Source organism: Schistocerca cancellata, chromosome 3, assembly GCF_023864275.1.
Source record: "Schistocerca cancellata isolate TAMUIC-IGC-003103 chromosome 3, iqSchCanc2.1, whole genome shotgun sequence".
Classification (NCBI taxonomy): Eukaryota; Metazoa; Arthropoda; class Insecta; order Orthoptera; family Acrididae; genus Schistocerca; species Schistocerca cancellata.
Genome location: NC_064628.1, coordinates 868,305,733 through 868,331,134, shown reverse-complemented (window position 1 = coordinate 868,331,134; position 25,402 = coordinate 868,305,733). Strand labels below are relative to the sequence as shown.

At 43.4% G+C, this 25,402-nt stretch overlaps 1 protein-coding gene across 1 annotated transcript in view; it reads left to right on the top strand.

The window, feature by feature from the left end:
* Positions 1-4,953: 4,953 nt before the first annotated feature.
* LOC126175926 (15-hydroxyprostaglandin dehydrogenase [NAD(+)]-like) overlaps positions 4,954-25,402 on the top strand; it is a 94,632-nt gene continuing 74,183 nt past the window's right edge. The window contains exon 1 of the mRNA XM_049923000.1: positions 4,954-5,007. The gene's annotated coding sequence lies outside the window, so the exon portion shown is untranslated. The remainder of the gene's footprint in view (positions 5,008-25,402) is intronic.

Sequence of the window (25,402 nt, the reverse complement as noted above, 5' to 3'; positions counted from 1 at the left end):
CAGCTTACACTACACTCGTTCGTTCTCTGTTAGAATATTGCTGCGCGGTGTGGGATCCTTACCAGATGGGATTGACGGAGGACATCGAAAGGGTGCAAAAAAGGGCAGCTCGTTTTTTATTATCACGTAATAGCAGAGAGAGTGTGGCAGATATGATACGCGAGTTGGGATGGAAGTCATTAAAGCAAAGACGTTTTTCGTCGCGGCGAGATCTATTTACGAAATTTCAGTCACCAACTTTCTCTTCCGAATGCGAAAATATTTTGTTGAGCCCAACCTACATAGGTAGGAATGATCATCAAAATAAAATAAGAGAAATCAAAGCTCGAACAGAAAGGTTTAGGTGTTCATTTTTCCCGCGCGCTGTTCGGGAGTGGAATGGTAGAGAGATAGTATTATTGTGGTTCGATGAACCCTCTGCCAAGCACTCAAATGTGAATTGCAGAGTAGTCATGTAGATGTAGATGTAGATGTAGAAATGTAAAATTGTTACCTTCTGAAGAAGACAAATTTATATTTGTCGAAACCTAGGTAAAGAATTTCTTTATCCATTGCAACTCGTCGGCTGTTTATAATTTTATTACGTGAAACCGTTGCTGTTGTGCAGCTATGTTTAAAATATTGTTGGAAATAAATCATTTTTTATTTTCACCATCGTTTCTATTTCATGACTGATCAGAGATAGAGAAAAACTTGCCCTCCTAGCAAAGTCGCACAGGATTTGCCCTCTCCTCTCTCCTACTACGTGGCTTTAAATTTCTGTTTATCATGTTGTTTTTGCTTTATAATGGTTGTTCTACATGTGTAAAGCATATTGACCAGTTGTTATTTGATCTTTATATGTGATGAAAAATGTACTATCTAGACAAAATTTTAAAAAAATGCAAGAATAAAAGCATATTTCCTTTGTAGAATGTCGGAAATGAGTGTAAGGTCAATTTTACCAAGACGCATTCGCGTTACATTGGTGGTCAATTGCGCAGGCTAATGATTTCAATTCTTGTGGGTGTTCAGTCGCCTCATTGTATGAAATACTTTGTGTGGTGTCACCGCAAGGCACCACGCTTGCTAGGTTGTAGACTTCAAATCGGCCGCGGTCCGTCAGAACACATCGGACCCGCGAGTCGCCACTGTCGACGCTAGCAGACCAAGCGCCGCCACTCGGCTGGTCTTACGAGACAAGCTGGCGCACTGGCCAGTTCTACAGCCGACTTTAATAGGAATGGTTCACTTATTATAGCTTCGGAGATCTCCTTTGCAGAGACGCTAGTTAGCATAGCCTTTGGTTGAGTCACATTTTTGCTAAACGAGGTGATCGAAGTGAACGTCGGTTCGAAACGTGGTGCGCGCCACGGTCGCATGGTGGTGGGAGCAGTATTATGCTATGGGAGACATTCTCCTGCGCATGCATGGGACCTGTGGTAGTAACCGAAGACACGGTGACAGCTATAAACGACCTGCATCACTTCATGCTTTATGTCTTCTCCGACGACGGTGTCATCTTTCAGCAATACGACCATCGGTATCTCGGAGCCAAAACCGTGTTACAGTGGTCTGAGGAGCATCAAGTGAACTTACGTTGATGTCTCGGCGACCAAATTCGCCTGATGTAAATCCTGCAGAACCTGTCTGGGTCGATATCGGGCGCCATCACTGCCTGCGCAAATCAGCGGCATGTTATTTACGCGAATTACATGACCTGAACGTCACATAGCTACACAAAACTAGAACAAACTGTCGGATCCCTGATAAACAGAATCTGTGATGTATTTCGTTCCAAAAATGGACAGTCAAGCTAATAAGCAGGTGGTTATAACGTTTTGGACCATCAATGTATGTGTTGTTTCAATAACTTTGCATGCAGATTTAATATCTGACCTAGCGGATTTGAGATTTTAGTCTACTGCGGCAAATACACCACATGTTAAGCCTGAGTGGAGATCCCTTGCCCGCTCAGATAACTGTTTTCCCAGCTCATTTGTGTAACAGAGCACGCTGTGCTTTCTCCTGCCTAGGAGCTGCTATGACAATAGCACTTCTACGAGGGTTGTCTAGAAAATAATGTACCACATTTGTTTCTTCAACAATTGTGTATTGAACGTAATGAGATGATACGTACGAAAGACTAGTGTTTCATCTACACACCCTATTTTTCCACGTAATCTCCGTCCAGTTCTCGGCCTTCCTCCATCACGAAACAAACTCGTGTATGCCCTGTCGGTACCAATCCTTGCCCTGGTAGCGGAGGCAGTGCATCACTGTGTGAATCAGCTCCTCATCGTCCTCAAAATGTCTTCCACGAATGGCATCCTTTAATGGCCCAAAAAATGGAAGTCCAGGCTGTTGAGTGGATGGGGTAACGTTGTCTGACCCTGTTGGAGTCCCTAGATTTCTGTGGGTCCGATCGTTATCGTGTTGCAGCAAAACATCTCCTGGGTTGCTGTGGCGCCGAATCAGCCAGAACCGCTCCTTGAGTTTTGTTAATGTGTTGACATATACTTCTGAATTAATGGTACCGCCTCTTGGCATCACATGAATGAGAATCACCGCTTCACATTCCCAGAACACGGTGATCATGACCAAACGGGCGGAAGCAGTTGCTTTGCATTTTTCTTCTATGAGGAGTGGGAATGGCGCCAACCCATCGACTATCGTTTCGTTTCGGGCTCAAAATGGTGAACCCACGTTTCATAACATGTCAAAGCCGGGACAAGAAGGCCTCCCACTCAGCTTTCAAACGTTGCAACAAATCAAAACAAATCTTTTTTCTGTGCAATTTCTGATCCACCGTTAAACACCGCGGGTCCTAAGCTTGCACACACTTTTGAATATCCAAGAGCGCTGATAATTGCTTCCCTACTCCCTGTGCTGACTGACAGATGCAGCGTCAGCTGCCCAATAGTAATGCGTCTGTTCTAGCGAATGACGTAGCTCGTTGCAACAAGTCAGGTGTGACAGCCGTGGGCGGTCTTTCTAACCGCTACAAATCGTGGAGCTCCACCTAACTGCCTTCTGATGACCTCACCCTCCGTGCCCAGTTATTAACTAAACTTTTGTCAACTGCAGACACTCCTCAGACTTTGCACAAGCGTTCGTGAATATTCCCCACAGTTTCTTTCTCTGCAGTAAGAAATTCAATGACAGTACGTTGCTTGTAACGTACATCACCTACAGACGCCGTTTTGAAACTGTTCTGCAGCTACGCTATCTGTCGAAAGTAACGGAGACTTGCTGCTCTCACTTAGGAGGCTTCAAATAATACACTAGTGGCCATTAAAATTGCTACACCAAGAAGAAGTGCAGATGACAAACGGGTGTTCATTGGACAAATATATTATACTATAACTGGCAAGTGATTGCATTTGCACGCAATTTGGGTGCATAGGTCCTGAGAAATCAGTACCCAGAACAATCAGCTCTGGCCGTAATAACTGCCTTGATACGCCTGGGCATTGAGTCAGAGCTTGGATGGCGTGTACAGGTACAGCTGCCCATGCAGCTTCAACACGATACCACAGTTCATCAAGCGTAGTGACTGGCGTAACACATCTTAAATGTAGCGTCCATTGTTCAAAGTGCCGTCAATGCGAACAAGAGGTGACCGAGACGTGTAACCAATGGCACCCCATACCATCACGCCGGGTGATACGCCAGTATGGCGATGACGAATACACGCTTCCAACGTGCGTTCACCGCGATGTCGCCAAACACGGATGCGATCATCATGATGCTGTAAACAAAACCTGGGTACATCCGAAAAAATGACGCTTCGCCATTCGTGCACCCAGGTTCGTCGTTGAGTACACCATCGCAGGCGCTCCTGTCTGTGATGCAGCGTCAAGGGTAACCGCAGCCACGGTCTCCGAGCTGATAGTCCATGCTGCTGCAAACGTCGTCGAACTGTTCGTGTAGATGGTTGTTGTCTTGCAAACGTCCCCATCTGCTGACTCAGGGATCGAGACGTAGCTGCACGATCCGTTACAGCCATGCGAATAAGACGCCTGTCATCTCGACTGCTAGTGATACGAGGCCGTTGGGATCCAGCACGGCGTTCCGTATTACCCTCCTGAACCCACCGATTCCATATTCTGCTAACAGTCATCGGATCTCGACCAACGCGAGCAGCAATGCCGAGATACGATAAACCGCTATCGCGATAGGGTGCAATCCGACCTTTAGCAAATTCGGAAACGTGATGGTACTCTTCTCCTTACACGAGGCATCATAACAATGTTTCAGCAGGCAACACCGGTCAACTGCTGTTTGTGTATGAGAAATCGGTTGGGGACTTTCCTCATGTCAGCGCGTTGTAGGTGTCGCCACTGGTGCCAACCTTGTGTGAATGCTCTGAAAAGTTAATCATTTGCATATCACAGCATCTACTTCCTGTTGGTTGAATTTCACGTTTGTAGCGTGCCATTTTCGTGGTGTAGCAGTTGTAATGGCCAGTAGTGTACATATGTAACATTTCGTATTCTTAGCATTGTTTTCGGCTGAGAAAAAAAAAAGTGGTGCATTGCTTTCTGGGCAATCCTTGTATATTACGCTACCTGCAAGAAGAGAGAAAAATAAAAGAAAGCAGATTCTGTCAGAGCATAAAAACTTCATGAGCTAATTTACCATTTGTAACAGACTACACTGCTGTATATGGAATAGTTCTTTAGAATTAAATTTTTTTAATCATTGATGCTCATCTTGTAGATTCAAGGAAGTTGTAATTCGAGCGTCGTCCGTTGTAGGGGAACTCACCCAGTGCGACGAACATCACGTGGGACAGTGCCTAAGTTGAGCCGCAGCGATCGCACGAAGAGGCTGGCGTGGGACGCCGCCAGTGGGACACTCAGCTGACGTGGTACGCGGCTGTATCTCGCGCCCCTGGACCTTGCTCCTGCGGTGACGTCCCGAGAAGCGACGCCCGTGAGGTCTGGCAGAGCCGCGGGCAGTCGCCTCTTGGAGCAGCAGAAGCTCGCAGCCGCCCACACCTGTTGTTAACAGCGACAGCGGCAGGTAGGGGACATAGCGCGACGCTGCTGCAGCTGCCCACAAGCGTGTTGAGGCGCAACCGGTTGCGGGCGACTTCCGCACTCTATATCTGCATCGCTAATCCGGCAGCATCCAAAAACCCTGCCTTGCACCGCAACGAATGCACGCAAACACAACGAACGAACATTTGCAGACAGTACGCCGGTGTTCGCTACCATTCATTACAATCTGTGAATTAGCGTTTGCACTAGAGCAGTGGTTTCAACACCTGAGTGCAATCAGGTATTCGTAACGCTCCCCCCCCCCCCCCCCCAGCCCCTTCTTAAAACTTTTAATTTTCAAATGACGAAACTCAACTGGTCGAGAGCGGATTAAAGGGGGGCGGAAGGAGGGACCGATCGTCCTCCCTCCCCTCCCTCGGGAGTTGAAACTAAATTGAAATCACATGCTAATTTCTGTCAACTGCTCCAAAGCTAACACACAAATTTAAAGTCTTGGACAGTGGATTGAGTCATTTAATTCAGTATTCCCCAAGACACCTTAATTTGACTGGCCGAGAGAATGTACTACCTGTACCACTGACGTGTGTACCTCCTCCTGTTTGAATTGTGGGCGTCAAATCGTGGCAGGGCTTCCCGATCTGCCACATCAGTATGCGCTTCGCGTTTCCTACCTGCTTTGCCCCCGTTGTTGTTATTGCTGCTATTGTTAGACTGCCTGCCCAGAATTCAGAGGCATATCCTAGCAGTTAGGGCGTCTTCACGTTGTAATGGTTCTTTATGTACGTGACCATTACGGCATTCCAACCCCAGTTCTCGATACCAGTAATATAGTACTACTTTTCTGCGAAGTAACAGACATATTTTTGTGACAATATACACATTTCGTTTTATTAATGTATAGATATTCCGATGTATCGATATATTACAGTGATACGGTTCTTGTGTGTATTCATTTCTGTGAGACTGTCACATTCTTTTGTCTTACTTGTAGCCGTTTTGGTGCGAATGCGCACAGATCAGCCTTTGTTTCACTTTGCAGAAGTTATGTTGTTATTTCGCTTTGTGAAAGAGCAGTCAAGTCTTGTGTTTGATTAAAGTGGAAATTAATTATATGAAGATTGATACAAAACTGTTTTCTTGATGATGTGACAATTAAGAAGACGTATATGTGAATTTACAAGAAGTTTAATAAATATGTGGTTCGTGAACACCAAGTCGAAAATTGTTTCTACCATATCATTGTTCTGATCTGGGATTGTTTGATCATTAAGAATTTCCTGAAAAACGTATTTGTTATTATTGCTAAAATACAGATCTGGACCTAGCAGTCAAAGTGGAATCACCCTAGAATCAACAAAATGAGCCATAACAACTTCGACGAAATCTACGTGGCAATCCATTCAAGATAAGTGCCACAATTAATGACTTTTTTACAGAGACTTTATTATTTCCATTCTGACGATACCATCCACAGTCAATAACTTTGTTGTTGCCCGATAAAGCGAACATATGCTGCGTGAGCAACATTGTTAATCTGATTTCTAACCTACTTTGCAAGTGGTGGTATTGTGAGAACGCGAGAAGTGCTTTTCTGCAGTGCCCGCGCCTTAAACACAGCGCGATGCGGTACGCCACCATTGAGAACAGTTGCCGCTGTTGCTGCGATCAGCTTTTGATGTTACCGCAAGCGCTGTTGATCCGTAGCTGCTACTGCTTGTTTCTATATTGATTAATTTCGGAATTAATTATAGTAAAGTAACATTATTTGAGATAACTCACAAATTTTTATACGTTCTCGTCCATGGTGTGCTGTTTTCGTTGCTGCGGATGTAAAGTTAAATTAGGAAGCACAGAGAATTTGCAAGGTGTCAGGCAAATCCAACACCTTCCATAAAAATCCTGACATGATAGTAAATCCTGCAGTATGTCACATAGCTCCGAATAAGTCCTGGCATTAAATTAACCAAAGTAATACGATCAATAGAGTACCACAGACTAACACAAGAACTCCTAAATGGATGTCATACCTACCCACCGTGAAACAGACGCAGTTCCGAGGGTAGAAACGAGAATAGAAGCCGAAAGCAGAACCGTGTTAAGCGAGAAGGCCCTACGATAAGGGACGGACACCCACGTCGCCAGCCGACCGCCAAGACCACCCCCAGCGCATGTTAAAAGATAGAGCCCTCCAGAAGAACAGTATAGATCTTACAATAACACTACAAGGGCCACGCCAGCTGCAAGTTTTAGCGTGAGACAATACGCGTCTCTGTTACGTTGCAAACATTAAAAACATTGCTCCACCACGAAAAGTATAACGTTTCTCATTGGATAGACAGAATTTTTGTAGGCGGACCTAAAGGTTAACATTGAGACCCTGATTGGTCAGTTGAAAACACAGCCAGATAGCTTTTCTTAAACAACTTCGGTAAACTGTAGTAAGGAGAAGTTAGAAAGAGTTGCTTTCGAGACGGCGAGGTGTGTGGAGCTGCGCCACCCGCCGCCCCCTGACGCTGACTAACCACCGACAAGGTAATGAACGCACGTGATGCCGCATTAAGAGTCATAATGTTTCACTCAGCACTGCAGAAGTCTCATCTGTTACACCCCCTTTTTATGTAATACTAGTGTCGATCGTCAATTAAACTTCGTGGTATTCACATTTGCTATTAGAAGTTAAAAATCTGAAACACGATGATTTTTCTGTTATATAATTATTGAGAAGCCACATCAGCCATTGTAATTTACGACAACTTAAATGAAGTAATTAAAGATAATTGAGGGTCACTGTAGACCATTTTGATAGTTTTCTCTTTTATGAAACTAAACTTAAACCTAGATTATAGATGTGATATGGCATAGGTCATCCTTCAATCCATTGTAGAACTTGGAAACCCATTCAGGGAATATTCGTTCACATTCTTGTTGAACACAGTTGGTTTTTATCATCCTGTATTAAAATATTTCCTTTTATCAATAGTGCAATTTATAAATAATGTTTTGTGAGCAGAATAAAAATGCAATGGTAAACTTAACTACATACTCGACGTTATTTTACCAGCTAACTAAAAATAGGAAAGCCTTGAACCCCTTCCACTAAATTTAGTTAGTATTAAGATTCTTTTACAGTGAGTGCAGTGGAGCTGACGCTGAAATCATTAAATATTTGATTATATCATCGCTAGTCTTACTGAACTCTTTACATGTCATGTGTGGTCTGGCGTCTCCTTACCAGCAACAGGTCCCAGGTTCAAACTAGTCAATTCCCTAAAAAACACGCTCAGCGCGTCGTTGCGTAAAAGTGGTAGGGATACACGACTTAGAACAGACACCACACAGAATGTTAGAGAATGACGACCCTGTCAGGATGGTAAAATACCATGACTGAAGGTCGACCACATGCCTAACTAGGTCAGAAAAATATCCTGTAGAAAAATTTTCGCAACAAAATTTTTTTCTGAAAGGCATAAATAGTCGAAAACTGTAGCTGCAGCGATAGATAGTAAGAAAGTATTCAATAGAAAGTGAGACATTCTAGCAGAGACAATAGCATAATTAAGTTAGGAATTTTAATATTTTTAGAATTAAGTTTTCTCTCCAATGAAAGCGGACGGGTGGCGGATACATCGTTGCAAGTTGGTTCTGACCCAACAAGTAAGTGAATGGATTGTCAGTCTTGGGTATAAGAAGTGTCAAGTTGCATGAGCAAAAAGTTTATGAAACGCGTGAGATCGTATGAGCGCATGTTAACGCGAAGTAGGGCGCGTGAATTGCTTTTAAAACAGAAAATAAGGGAATCGGAAAGATTAGCAATGGCAGATCGAGACCTTGACCGAATTGAGGTAGAGACCCAGCATGAAGATGGACAGAGAATAGAGGACAGTGCAACAGACGATGCAGTACCGCGAGAAATAGGACAGATAAGGCACCATAACGAGGATAATGTACGCCAAGGCACAGAAAACGTAGGTCAGCATACGACAGAGGAGCAGGAAAGTAGAGAGACAGTCGATGAGGATTCTAACTTGCGTCTTGAATACGTAGAAGCCATAGTACAAGTAATCAGAGCTCCCTCACCACAGAGTACAAGGAATTCGAGCAGAAACGTGTCACCGCACAGTCCAGTGCAGTCGGTAGCAAACCAACACTTGGGCGAAAATACAGAGCGTAGGACGTCGGAAGAAAACGCAATAGACCCACCAATCTGGCAGAATTATTACAACAAATGATGGAAACCATGATAAGACAAAATAATTGCGAACCAAATTAAAATTCAGAATGCAGAAACGATGAAACAAATTGCAGAAACCACGAGACAAATGCGTGAGAATAAAGAACAAAACAAAAAATTCAGTTACACCTAAGTCATATTGAAGACGAGGCAAAATAATCTCGAGAAGTGATAGGAAACTTAATAACAGGTCACAATCAATTGAGAACAGACACTGACAAGGTACAAGTGGACGTACAAATATTGCGCAATGACACTCAGGACGAGATCAAAACAGAGAAACAGATAAACGTAACTACTAGACAACCAGCAAGTACAGCGCGTGAAATTGTTGAAAACAGTGTGTTACACAAACGTAACACAAAAGCAGCGCTGAAAAGATATGATAATCGCATAGTCAAAATACAAGCACAAACGAAAGCAACAATTTCAGAAATTCCGAACAGAGTTGTTGCAAACCATTGAAGAGCGTAGTGAACAGGATCGAACAAGCACTGAGTCTGCAACCACATCCGTATCTGTAACAGCACCGGAAAAACAAACAATTAATCAAGATATCATGCATTTGCAATTCCAATCACAGGCGGAAAGTAACATACGTGAAATCAGCAACAAACACGTTTTGAAATTCTTGATGAACAAACGGCACCACAAACACATGCGGAACCACAAATGTATGTTTCAAGACAGTTTGGATCGTGCAATGAAGCGGTAAGGTTAGCCAGACGAGATACCGAACCAATGCGTGACAACGGAAAGCCAGGTCGCGAAGATTACAGTGCAATGCATTCAGCTACACGTTCACAACCGATGGAAGAAAATTATTGCGTACCACTTCAACGATACCACGCAAGGGTAGGCGAAAGTTACAGTGGACAATATCCAATAAATCTACCACAACCGGAAAGAACGACGAGAGAAATGATCAGAAACAAAAGTGGCGAAGAATCGAGAATTTAATATGGAACTATGAGAAAAGGACGACAACGATCATTTCCTCACAGTCGGAAAATTTCAACACTTTCGAGAAGGAAACTCGTTACATCCACGAACTTTTATTGATCAATTCCGAGTAGGATTAAAAGAACACTGGACGCTAGCACACAAATTTAACTTTATATATGCACACATGTCAGGAACAGTCGCAGAAACCATGCAGAATGTTGCAGTAACATGCCGATCGTACGAAGATTTCAGAGAGAAGTTTCTCTCACGATATTGGTCCAGTGAAGCACAGAACAGAGTGAAGTACGAATTATTACAGAACCCATATTTTGAAAATTCAGGAGAGAAGAGTCCCGTGAAATTTTTCGAAGTATTGGCAAAGAAAAATCAATACTTAGATGTTCCATACAGTGGCGGAGAGTTGATTAAATTATGCGCGATGAAGTTACCATTGAAATACCAGCAATCATTAGTAGGTCGCGGAGGCAATGACGTCGAAACATTTAAAGGAATTCTAAGGGAACTAGAGTTTATATTTTCGGAAGATGACGCAAGAAAAAGACGAAGCGCACGTGAAAACGAAAGCAAAAAGCAGTAGAATCCACAAGACACAATACGAAGAAACAATAATTTGAACCACGTGATAACTTCGCACCAAGAAACGACAACAGATTTCAACAAAGAAACGGATATGGATTTAGAAGAGAATACGGGAATATCTATAATTCACCCAGGAACGGCAACAACTACACTCCTGGAAATTGAAATAAGAACACCGTGAATTCATTGTCCCAGGAAGGGGAAACTTTATTGACACATTCCTGGGGTCAGATACATCACATGATCACACTGACAGAACCACAGGCACATACACACAGGCAACAGAGCATGCACAATGTCGGCACTAGTACAGTGTATATCCACCTTTCGCAGCAATGCAGGCTGCTATTCTCCCATGGAGACGATCGTAGAGATGCTGGATGTAGTCCTGTGGAACGGCTTGCCATGCCATTTCCACCTGGCGCCTCAGTTGGACCAGCGTTCGTGCTGGACGTGCAGACCGCGTGAGACGACGCTTCATCCAGTCCCAAACATGCTCAATGGGGGACAGATCCGGAGATCTTGCTGGCCAGGGTAGTTGACTTACACCTTCTAGAGCACGTTGGATGGCACGGGATACATGCGGACGTGCATTGTCCTGTTGGAACAGCAAGTTCCCTTGCCGGTCTAGGAATGGTAGAACGATGGGTTCGATGACGGTTTGGATGTACCGTGCACTATTCAGTGTCCCCTCGACGATCACCACTGGTGTACGGCCAGTGTAGGAGATCGCTCCCCACACCATGATGCCGGGTGTTGGCCCTGTGTGCCTCGGTCGTATGCAGTCCTGATTGTGGCGCTCACCTGCACGGCGCCAAACACGCATACGACCATCATTGGCACCAAGGCAGAAGCGACTCTCATCGCTGAAGACGACACGTCTCCATTCGTCCCTCCATTCACGCCTGTCGCGACACCACTGGAGGCGGGCTGCACGATGTTGGGGCGTGAGCGGAAGACGGCCTAACGGTGTGCGGGACCGTAGCCCAGCTTCATGGAGACGGTTGCGAATGGTCCTCGCCAATACCCCAGGAGCAACAGTGTCCCTAATTTGCTGGGAAGTGGCGGTGCGGTCCCCTACGGCACTGCGTAGGATCCTACGGTCTTGGCGTGCATCCGGGCGTCGCCGCGGTCCGGTCCCAGGTCGACGGGCACGTGCACCTTCCGCCGACCACTGGCGACAACATCGATGTACTGTGGAGACCTCACGCCCCACGTGTTGAGCAATTCGGCGGTACGTCCACCCGGCCTCCCGCATGCCCACTTTACGCCCTCGCTCAAAGTCCGTCAACTGCACATTCGGTTCACGTCCACACTGTCGCGGCATGCTACCAGTGTTAAAGACTGCGATGGAGCTCCGTATGCCACGGCAAACTGGCTGACACTGACGGCGGCGGTGCACAAATGCTGCGCAGCTAGCGCCATTCGACGGCCAACACCGCGGTTCCTGGTGTGTCCGCTGTGCCGTGCGTGTGATCATTGCTTGTACAGCCCTCTCGCAGTGTCCGGAGCATGTATGGTGGGTCTAACACACCGGTGTCAATGTGTTCTTTTTTCCATTTCCAGGAGTGTATTACAGGGAACAATGACAACCAGAACGGGTATTGGAGAACCAATAGACCTAAAAATTATCAACAAAGAAACCAATATCAACAAGCTGAACAAGAAAAGAGAATACAGATAGAAGAGGTGGAGGTAAGACCACCAAACCCCGAAAAACGTTCGAATTGACGGCTAAGCGCCCAAGCCAAAGAGAATGACGCACCGACCCAGGATAATTACAGCACCTTGAACAGAGAAGTAAATACCTTATCATGAGAAGAAGGAAGAAACAAAACCGCAGGGACCAGATGAAAACGAAGACAAGAAAATAACAATATCGTGTTGGGACGAAATTAGTTGGAAGAATACTGACGAGGAAAATGAATTACCAGAGGCATGGACAACGAATGTAGGAGGAAAGGACAAAGTAATGAGTATTGCAGAGCTATTTGAGATGGAAACCAGGGAGAGCGAATTCAATGAGGATAATGCGCAGTCGACGGAATTTGAAAATAAGTTACTAGTGGGCACACAACCCAATATGTATATTGAAGGATGTTATGAAGCGATAATTAGAGCATTTAGATGCGATTATGTGGAATTAGCAACGAAGAAGGAGAAGATAGACGAAGATGAGGAAAAAGTAGAGGATCTTGTAGAAAGCGTAAATGAAGGAAGGAATAGAGAAGAGGAAATAAAAGAGAGAGAAGTAGCAGTCGAAGCTTATCCGACAGAAAGTTCGAATTCACAGGGGAAGTCCTGAAAAGACTCATGTATGATTCAGTGGAGGATTCGTTGATGCAAGAAGAAGAAGAACAGAACCAACCCTTTCAAATTCAACCAATTGTGAAGATCACGGTAAAACATATCCCAGTCAATATTGTAATTGATAGCGGAAGTGAACTGACCGCGATCTCAGAAAATTTATTCATGCAGTGTAATGCCACTGAGGAATTGCCAGTTCTGAAAACACGTAAGGTTAAAGTAAGAGGTCCTATTAGAAACAACGCTGCGGAAGTTACGAGACAAACAAGGTTAACTCTTTCGTGCCAAGGTCAAAAGATCGAAGCCAACTTCGTGATTATACCTAAACTAACCGTAGATTTAATTCTAGGTGTAGATTTTTTAAATGAGAGACGAGCGATAATAGATATGGGGGAAGGTAGCGTAGCATTCGGGAATGTCACACTTCTCTTTGAGCAAAAGCTAAAATTAGAAGAAATACCAGTTATAAACAAACAATTAAGAATGATGCGGGATAAAGAGGACGAATAATTAGAATGGTATGCACAAAAGGGGGAATCGCCTCAACTCATGTTAGAAGTCCATAAAGAAATCGACGAAAAATTGCAAGAAGTTCAAGATATTTCGGAAAACAGTAAAACAGAATTAGAGGGTATTTTACGAGATAAAGCAGAGGTATTTTTACCTAAGACTGGCAGTATTAAGCACTTTCAGTACAAGTTTGAAGTAAAACAGCACAAACGATTTAGAGTGCTACCCTATACAATCACATTAAGCTATAGGAATAAAGTATTCCAGGAGATATCTAAAATGTTAGATGATGATATTATTGAACCAGCTACCTCCACACATAACAGTCCGCTCCATATTGTACAAAAACGAGATGGGAGCATCAGGTTAGTGCTTGATTCCAGACAGATCAACACAATCATAATCAATGGGACAGATCGCCCAGAAAAATTAGAGGAATTGATACAAAACTTCCACAGTGCTAAGATATTTTCATCAATTGATTTACGGAGTAGTTTCTGGCAAATAGAATTGCCCCCAGAATGTAGAAAATTTACAGCATTTATCGTATTCGGTAGATGTTACCAATTTAAACGATTGCCATTTGGTTTAAACATATCATCAGCAGCGTTTATTAGGGGATTTAATACTATACTAAGTCCTGAAATTTTACAAAAAATTACTTGTTATGTTGATGATGTGATTATAGCAGAACCCTCTTGGGAACATCACAACGACACATTAAATCAGTTTTTACAGATCATGAAAGAGCATGGGGTTACAGTAAACATAACAAAATCCAAATTTGGAAGGCGAGAGGTCAAATTTCTAGGACACATAATTTCAGAGAAAGGGGTAATGCCCTACCCAGAAAAACTAACGGCAATCAAAGAATTATGTACTCCATATAACAAGAAAACTCTCAGAGGATTTCTAGGTCTCACCAGATTCTATAAAAATTTATTTGAATCGACTCTCTCGCAACACCACGCCTATGTGCACTGACTAGAAAAACCACGCCATGGTTATGGGATCAGCAAGCCAATGAAGAATTTTTAAAAGTGAAAAACGCACTAACAACAGCACCGATTTTAGCGCATCCTGATCTAACACAAAATTTTTGTATGGCCACTGATAGCGCGGAAACAGGTTTAGGAGTTGTTTTATTCCAAGAATACGAACAGGCAGGGCTAAGATCATACAGAACAATTGCATTTGCCAGTCATGTGCTCACAAAAAGCGAGAAAAACTATTCAGTCACGGAGCTGAAAGCATTGGCCATTGTATGGGGCTTCCAAGGTTTTCGATACTTCCTATTTGGAAGAAAAACAAAAGTATACACTGACCGCAAAGCATTAGAATTTCTGTTATCTGCCAAACTAGCTCATGGGAGGTTAGCCAGATGGATGTTAATGCTACAAGAATTTTAATTCACTATTACACACATACCAGGACCAGTGTGCATCAGGACCAGGGTGCATCCAATAACATAGGTTTGCAAGCAGCGGAAGACCAGTTTACAATGTACCATATGAAACACGTACCTTTCGAAAATTGCATTACGACAGCATTGAAAAACATAGGGAAAAACGGGATAAGGATCCCGAAATACTAGGAATCAAACACAAGTGGAGAAGTAAGGATTTTCCAGACATTCGACAGCACTATCTTGTAAAAAATAATGTTTTATTTTTAGACGAAATTTTGCAACGAATGAATGGTTAATTTGTATCCCAGATGAACTAATTAATAAGTACATATGGTACACACATTTAAGTAATGGCCACTTTGGACTAAAGAAATGCTTTTTAAAAATAAAGCAAACAAGCCATTTTCCTAATATGGAAAGACGAATTAGAACAGTATTAGTCAAATGTAAAAAATGTATGAGGGCTAAACACATCACTTTCCAAACCAAACCACCTATGTTTCCAATAATCCCTAAAAAATTAAAACAAACAGCTGCAACAGATTTGATGGGGCCCCTCCCACGCACGAAAAATGGATATATTTTCATATTTGTCGTTTTGGAACTTACTTCTAAATATGTTACCTTGACACTATTAAAACGGGCAACAGGTCTTATTATAAGTAAAGCATTTAGACAAGATTTTCTCAGACAAGTAGGTCGAGTGGAATTAATAGTTTCGGATAATGGCCTACAATACAAATCAATGCAATGGCAAAAGACGTTAAAACAACGCAAAATAAAACCCATCTACATATCTAAGTACAAACCTAGCGTAAATCCACCAGAACGATCTATGGAGGACCTAGGCACTTTATACCGATTATATGCAGGCAAAAGACACAACACTTGGGATATATACCTTAAAGATTTTCAAGAAGTAATAAATGAAATGCCACATAGCACTACATTACTACCTCCAATTATTGTACTTAAAAATATTGAACATAACCAGACAAAATGTTAGATTTCCTATTGTATCACGTAGACAGCACAAACAGCTCATAGCAACAGCACTCTCCAACATCAGAAATGCAGCCGTAAAAGAAAAGGAAGAGGAGATAGAACAGCAATTAAAAGAACATTCTCAGTAGGCCAGAAAGTATTTGCAAAAACACACCATCTCTACAGCAAACAGAAATACAAAATACATAAGTTTTACGTTGCATACAAAGGACTGGTCATAATTAACCGAAATGCTCATGATAATGCTGTGGGACTACTGAACCCAAAAACAGGCAAAACCTTAGGACTTCACCATGTGAGCCATATCAAAAAGTTTGAAGATTAATTTTATTACTGGTAAATAATTAGCACAATATTTCAAGTTTATGTTGCAGATAAGATTCTCAGGAGAAAGAAGAATGAAGAGAGAGGAAGGTGGGAAAAAGAAAGTAGTTGAAACTACTTTCTTTTTCCCACACCAATAGTAGCATAGATTAAGGTGAAGGGATAAAGCGTAGATAGTATAACAGCATGAAATACTAAAATGCTATCATCACGACATGACACAATAATAAAAAAACGAATTTGAGGATTCTTGTAGAAGTTAAGACTCACTATATCTTAGAATTCTGACATGAAAGGGCGCCGAAACTTGTAAAACTTTTTAAAAAGGCATAAAAAAATGTCAGTACTAGACATATGTTAGATGATTATAAGTAAAACTTTCTGTAAGAACCATTGTATAAACTCCAGCAAGAACCAGATGCAACAACCCACAAGTTGCAATGAAAGAAGTATCAAGAAAGAAAAGGACGTAATTAACAAGACACGATTCCTACAAGGCAGAAGCGTCGAGATATGCGGAACACACGTGTGCTGGTTAGTTTTGGTCAGTGAACAGAAGAAAAGACGAATGGCATGCGAGGCTTGTGTGTACATCACGATATGACGAAGAAAACAATTGTGACGTTTTTCGAATGACCCTAGCCACTGTGGACACAGTCGATTGCCTTCTAAGGACCGAACGCTTCACGTCCAAACTCGTGCGGCCTACTTTGGTAAGGTGCTCGACGAAGTGGATGGCCTTGTTGGAACTGTGTTTGAGGTACAAACTGTGCATCTAGTGCAGCTCACTGGCACCGTGACATCGGGCTACAGGAATGGGTTTCTGTCCCCGAGAGGTACTTACTCGTCAGGCGTTGACGGCATTCCAAAGCAGAAGCGTCGAGAGAAGGGAAAGGACAGTGAGACCAACAAAGGGCACTTGTATCCGAAGTCGGCAGTAAATCTACAGCTAAGGCGAAACCTGCTGGGACACGACATGACACGGAAGACCAGAAAGGTCCCGCGATGCCCCGACTCGGCGGAGTGAGCGAAAAATGGCCCGACGAGAAGACCGCTTGGGCAAGCTACCACTGGAAAAAAATACGTGTAAAAGTCACACTGGCAACTACATTCCAGTCGAACCAACCAAATGAATGCACATTTCTAAAAGAACCAGTAATAAGAGGCACATCCATTATGGTTGAGGAATACTGCGACTGTGATGAATAAAGGTTTCTTGAAATCACCAGTCGCCTTTCGGTTTGTTCTTCAATTTATTTATTATTCCATTCCTGGTTTCGAACCGCTTAGCGATTTATCTTCAGATGGAACATACTTTACTTACAGTGATTAGTATCTGTTGGTTAGATGCTGGTGTTAATTGTACTGCACTTTACACACACAGCCACAGGTAACACGTTCCACATGCTTTACAAAACGTAAATAAACCAAAGACTATGGCTAAAGATACGTCAAAGATTTGGTATTAGGACAGAGATTCTCTTTCTTCAGCTCTCGTAGTATATACTGGTGTCAGTAACTATGTATCTATTTCTCTATTGTAAAATAACATGTAGTAATTTGGCAAAATTGGTATGTGCTATTAATAAAATCTATTAAACAATCAGTTTGCAAGATAACACAACTACAATTTTAACACCGCAGTTTCGACTGACATTTCATTTGTCTTTTGCTTAACTAATATTGAGCATCACTTATGAAATTAACAATAACTCTAGTTTTTTAGCCCACCTAGCACAAAACAATCATTCAGTTATAAACATCAAAACAAACCTCCATATCCTACACATGGCACACAAAATAATAAAAATGGATCTCCTTGAACAATTACAAATTTTTGCTAATAAGAATGTATCTCTCCACACTATCTTAAATGAACAAACAGACTTCGCACATACTCCATTCTTCCAAAATTTCAAAGAACCCTAAATAACTCAAGAAAAAAGAAAGAAAGAAAAAAGAACTCCCCCCCTCTCTCTCTCCCACATTGGCACATCTCGTCAGCACTTCTTTCTCCTTCTAGTACACACACCCAATTTCCTTCTCTCACAGACCACACAGATTAACAGGTCTTTATTAAAAAATAAAAAATAAAAATTTAAAAATTTAAATAAAAGTATTGCTATCATGTTCATTGTTAATTTCATAAGTGATTATCCATATTAGTTAAACAAAAGAAAAATGAAATGTCAATCGAAATTGCAATGCTAAAACCATAGTTTATTATCTTCCAAACTGATTGTTTAACAGACTTTATAAATAGCACATGTCAATTTTCCCGAATTACTACACGTTATTTTACAGTAGAGAAGTAGATACATACTTACTGACGCCAGCAAATATATTTCAAGAGCTGAAGAAAGAGAATCTCTGTCCTAACACTAATTCTATGACCAAACGTTAGCCGTACTCTTTGGCTTATTTACGTTTTGCAAAGCTTGTGGAATGTGTTACCTGTGGCTAAGTGTGTAAAGTGCAGTACAGTTAACGTCACTGGAAAACATTCATTATGTTTTCCAGAATACTGTGTACACCAACATCCAACCAACAGATAATAATCACTGTAAGTGAAGCAACAAAATCTGTCTCACAATCTGAGTAATTTTAGCCTTAACTAGCGTTAACACGTTTCGTTTATACATCTTTCCACAGCTGCACGACTGCCACACTGCTGCAGGCAATTAATGTATGTGCCATCTGATGATGAATAACTAAGCAGTTCGAAACCGGTAGCGGAATAATAAAAGATTAAAGGACAAAACGAAAGGCGATTGACTGCAGTAATTTCAAGAAACCTACGTTATTTAGTATCTGATTTAAAGTATACAGACAACTATTAGTAGCCCCAAATGATGTATGGCGGAGGGTACTTTCGGTACCACTATCTGATCCCTCCATTCCTGTTCCACTCGCGAATAGTGCGTGGATAGAATGATTGTCTGTCAGCCTCTGTATTGGCTCTAATTTTTCGAATTTTCTCCTGGTGGTCAATATGCGAGATGTATGTGGGGGGAAGTAATGCGTTGTCCGACTCCTCCTGAAAAGTGCCATCCTGAAATTTCAATAGTAAATCTCACCGTGATGCACAAAGCCTCTCTTGTAACGTCTGCCAGTGGAGCTAGTTTAGCATCTCCGTAACCCTCTCTCGCCAGCTAAACGATCCCGTGAGGAAACGCGCCGATCTTCGTTGGATCTTCTTTGTCTCCTCTATCAGTCCCACCTGATAGTGATTCCAGATAGATGAACAATACTCAAGAATCGGGCGAAGGAGCGCCTTATAAGCCACTTCTTTCGTGGATGAGTTACATTTCCTCAAGATTCTTCCGATGAATCTGAGTCTGCTATCCGCTTTTCCCACTGTTTTATGTGGTCATTCCACTTGAAGTCGCTCTGGATAGTTACGCCAAAATCTTTCACTGCAGACGCTGTCTCCAGCTATTTATCATCAATAGTGTAGCTGTATAGCAGTGGATTTCTTTTTCTACATATGCGCAATATGTTACATTTTTTACGTTCACGGCCAACTGCCAGACACTGCACCATTCATCAGGTCTCTGCAGGTCGTTCTTCAAATTCTTGCTATCTTCTGGCGTTGTCACTTTGCTATAGATATCTGCATCATCTGCAAATAGCCTTAAAGAGCATCCGACGCTTTCTACACAGATCATTTATATACATTGTAAACAGGAACGGTCCTATGACACATGCCTGTGGTACTCAGGATATTACATCTGTCGATTTTGTTCCGTTAAGAGCGACGTGTTGAGTTCTATCTGCAAGAAAGTCTCGAATCCAATCGCAGGTCTGCTCCGATACTCCGTAAGCTCGTATTTTTTTCATTAAACAGCAATGTGGGACGGTGTCAGATGCCTTACTGAAATCAAGGAACACGGCATCAACCTGAGCGCCGTTGTCCACTGCGCTGTGGATCTCAGGGAGGAAGAGACCGAGCTGAGTTTCGCAGGAACTCTGTTTGCAGAATCCATTTTGATTTTTAAAGAGGAGATGTTAATTTCCCAAAAACGTCATAAAACATGTTCCGTAATGCCACAACAGATTGACTTCAACGGTATAGGTCTATAATTGCGTGGAACTCTCTTACGGCCTTTCTTAAAAACGGGAATGACCTGTGCTTCTTTCCAGTCGTTGGGTATCTTTCGTTGCTCAAGCGATCTACGATAAATTACTGCTAGAAGGGAAGCAAATTCTTTCGCATAATCTGTACAGAATCTTATAGGTATCTCATCTGGTCCTGACGCCTTTCCACAACTAAGCGATTGTAGCTGCTTTTCAATTCCGCGATCTGTTATCTCAGTATCTGCCATTTCGACGTTCGTACGACGATTGAAAGGAGGGACAATGTTATGATCTTCCACTGTGAAACAACTTCGGAATTGAGTATTTTGGCCTTGTCTCTGTTATCTTCCGTTTCGGTGCCGGTGTGGTCGCTGAGAGAATGAATAGATGGTTTTGACCCATTTACTGATTTTACATACGACCAAAATCTCTTTTACTCAGGTCGGTTGACAATGTCTTACTTTCAAAATCAGTGAACGCTTCTCTTCGTTCAGCTTTTGTTTGTCAGCTAGGTTTTTGTGGTGTCACCGCCAGACACCACACTTGCTAGGTGGTAGCTTAAATCGGCCGCGGTCCATTAGTACGTGTCGGACCCGCGTGTCGCCACTGTCAGCACTTGCAGACCTAGCGCCACCACATGGCAGGTCTAGAAAGACGGACTAGCACTCGCCCCAGTTGTACGGACGACATTGCTAGCGACTAGACGTACGAAGCCTTCCTCTCATTTGCCGAGAGACAGTTAGAATAGCCTTCAGCTAAGTCCATAGCTACGACCTAGCAAGGCGCAGTTAACCATATCTGGAGAGAGTCTTACTTGTATTCACCATAAACGATGTATACCAAAAGGATGGATTAAAGTTAAGTATTCCCAAAGCAACGTACTTTTCTTATTAGCATTCATTGAGCATCCTGTTTCAGACTTCACGATATTCTGGGTGAGCTGATAGCGTGCCTATTCGGCCCTTCTAAATAACACTGTGTCGGCACTTCTGTCGACACATAACAGTTTTTACTTCTCTTGAATTTGAGGTGAAGTGCTGTTGTTTAGGTTTTCTAACGCTGCTATTAAACCATGATGGATCTTTCAATCCCTTTTAATTATGACCAACCATTATTTGTTCATGTGTATGTACAATAAATCCGATGACCCTCGAGATGTTCGGCTTGTCAACACCGCTGCCAATCGCATACGATTGATCGTGATGACGAGATTGACGCTTGAAATTAGTTTTGCATTTGCTGGATTTATAACAATATCAGTGGTACCACGAGCATTTTGTTTCCGCAGTTGCCATCACACTGCATTCGCTGACACTTTTCTGTAGATGAATATTAAGCTCAGCGGTCGGTTCGGGTTGATTTCTTATATTTGGGTGAGAAGTTATCTAACTATCGCTGTAAGCTGTACTGGCGTTAGATATAGTAGATTTAGACACCGGTCATGGAGCAACTTTCGCTATGGGCACGTGAAGTAGGTGAGCACAAATTATGTCTGATTACCTATCAATAACACTTGCAATGCCGTCGACGCCTGACGGGTAAGTACCTCTCGGGGACAGAAACCCATTCCTGTAGCCCGATGTCACGCTGCCTCCGAGCTGCACTAGAGACAGAGTTTGTTCCTCAAACACTGTTCCCACGAGGCCGCCCACGTCCGTCGAGCACCTTACCAAAGTAGGCCGCACGAGTTTGGACGTGAAGCGTTCCCTCCTTAGAAGGCGTTCCCTCCCACAGTGATTAGGGTCATTCGAAAAACGTCGTCTTTGTTTTCCGTTCGTCATATCGTGATGTAGACACAAGCCTCGCGTGACATTCGTCTTTTCTTCTGTTCACTGACCAAAACTAAGCAGTACACGTATGTTCCGCATATCTCGACGGTTTACGCTTAAAACGTTTCATGCCATTGCTTGTCCAATGCTTAGATTCTATGGATCCATTCTTTTCAGTTCAGTGCATGTGATTCATTATAGAAAAATGACTCTCTCTATCGATCTACGTTTACATTCCGCAAGCCATCTTAAGTGTATGGCGGAGGGTACTTTATGTACCAGTAACACTTCTCCCCTTTCCTGCTCCAATTGTCAATGTTTCGAGGGAAGAACGACTGCTGCGAAACCTCAGTCTGAGCTCCAATCTCTCTAATTTTACCCTTTACGTTCATGAACCCTTCACGACAGGGGGAAGCTGTATATTGGTTTTCTCTTCTAAAAACTTACGCTCTTGAAACTTGAAGAGCAAAACAGAGGGTGATGCAGAACGCCTCTCTCGCTGCGTCTACCGCTGGAGTTGCTGAGAATCACCGTGATGCTTTGAAGTTTACGAAATGAAACTGTGACAAAACGCGCAAGGTCTTTTTTACGTGTTCTGAAAATTTGTCATCCTCTAGCACTCAGCTAGGGTACGCCCGAAGTTACTTTTACGTCTGAAGATTTCTCTACATTCAGAATGACATGTTGCTTTCTGTTTGCTAGAAGTTCTTTAGTCCAACCACACCCTTGACCGATACTCCGGACGCTGGTATTTCGTTCATCATGCGGTAGTGCGGAAGTGCGGAAGTGTATTGCACGCCAGTTCCAGTGGCCTTTCCTACATTGAGCAATTTCCTTTTTTTCCCCCATGATCACTTATTGCGATACTTCCCACTTTGACATTCCAGTACGACCTTCCTCGATAAAACCGTTCTGGAGAAAAAATGTTAGAACTTCGGCCTCCTCCGTTTTCATGCAATTACAGTTATAGACTGTCTGGACGGAGGGCTTCGACTCGTTTACTGATTTAACGCAAGACCAGACAGATGTTCGACGAAGGCAGGGGAACAGTGCACAGTCTTCGTTGGACTGGAACAATACATTTATCAAACAGGCTCCCACGAGAACAATATCTTCTTTCACAATTTTACTGCTGCAAACTTAGATTTCGCGGAAAGACCGCAAAGATAAGATAAGAGAGATTAGGGCTCAAACAGAGGCATATAGGCAGTCATCTTTCCCTCGTTCTGTTTGGGAGTGGAACACTGAGAGAAGATGCTAGTTGTGGTACGAGGTACCCTCCGCCACGCACCATATGGTGGATTGCGGAGTATGTATGTAGGTGTATATGTAGAAGACAGGGCAAATTTAGTTAAATTCATCTGTCATAAAGATGAGTTGACTGCGTGTTAGAATTTTGTTACAAACTGACCCAGTTTCATTTTATCCCTGCACAGAAAAATATTTAACACAAAGTTTGCCAATTTGGTGAGATTTTTTCTTGTAATTTTCTTCAATCTCAAAAAATTATAAGTTAATCTCACTCAATAAAAATAAGAATAAAAAACTAAACTGCATTGAAACATAATAAGAATAAAAAAAAACCATTAGTAAGGAAATGAAACTTAAGTTTTACATACATATTTACACATCTGTTCACTGGTACTGTTTGTTGCAAACCGGGTCGCAACACTCACATTTAACAAGTGATTCTGTAAGCAAGGTAATTACACTAAGGTAATAAAATTCATGACATACTTCCTAATATCCTGTCGTGTATTCTTTTGCTCGACGTAGTGTAGCAACTCGACGTGGCATGGACTGAACTTCACACGAATCACTTGAGTACAGATGACGACGTCGCCTGTGCAGTACCCTCTTAGAACTTGTTTACCCGATACTGCTGCCCTTTATGTACACTCCTGGAAATGGAAAAAAGAACACATTGACACCGGAGTGTCAGACCCACCATACTTGCTCCGGACACTGCGAGAGGGCTGTACAAGCAATGATCACACGCACGGCACAGCGGACACATCAGGAACCGCGGTGTTGGCCGTCGAATGGCGCTAGCTGCGCAGCATTTGTGCACCGCCGCCGTCAGTGTCAGCCAGTTTGCCGTGGCATACGGAGCTCCATCGCAGTCTTTAACACTGGTAGCATGCCGCGACAGCGTGGACGTGAACCGTATGTGCAGTTGACGGACTTTGAGCGAGGGCGTATAGTGGGCATGCGGGAGGCCGGGTGGACGTACCGCCGAATTGCTCAACACGTGGGGCGTGAGGTCTCCACAGTACATCGATGTTGTCGCCAGTGGTCGGCGGAAGGTGCACGTGCCCGTCGACCTGGGACCGGACCGCAGCGACGCACGGATGCACGCCAAGACCGTAGGATCCTACGCAGTGCCGTAGGGGACCGCACCGCCACTTCCCAGCAAATTAGGGACACTGTTGCTCCTGGGGTATCGGCGAGGACCATTCGCAACCGTCTCCATGAAGCTGGGCTACGGTCCCGCACACCGTTAGGCCGTCTTCCGCTCACGCCCCAACATCGTGCAGCCCGCCTCCAGTGGTGTCGCGACAGGCGTGAATGGAGGGACGAATAGAGACGTGTCGTCTTCAGCGATGAGAGTCGCTTCTGCCTTGGTGCCAATGATGGTCGTATGCGTGTTTGGCGCCGTGCAGGTGAGCGCCACAATCAGGACTGCATACGACCGAGGCACACAGGGCCAACACCCGGCATCATGGTGTGGGGAGCGATCTCCTACACTGGCCGTACACCACTGGTGATCGTCGAGGGGACACTGAATAGTGCACGATACATCCATACCGTCATCGAACCCATCGTTCTACCATTCCTAGACCGGCAAGGGAACTTGCTGTTCCAACAGGACAATGCACGTCCGCATGTATCCCGTGCCACCCAACGTGCTCTAGAAGGTGTAAGTCAACTACCCTGGCCAGCAAGATCTCCGGGTCTGTCCCCCATTGAGCATGTTTGGGACTGGATGAAGCGTCGTCTCACGCGGTCGGCACGTCCAGCACGAACGCTGGTCCAACTGAGGCGCCAGGTGGAAATGGCATGGCAAGCCGTTCCACAGGACTACATCCAGCATCTCTACGATCGTCTCCATGGGAGAATAGCAGCCTGCATTGCTGCGAAAGGTGGATATACACTGTACTAGTGCCGACATTGTGCATGCTCTGTTGCCAGTGTCTATGTGCCTGTGGTTCTGTTAGTGTGATCATGTGATGTATCTGAC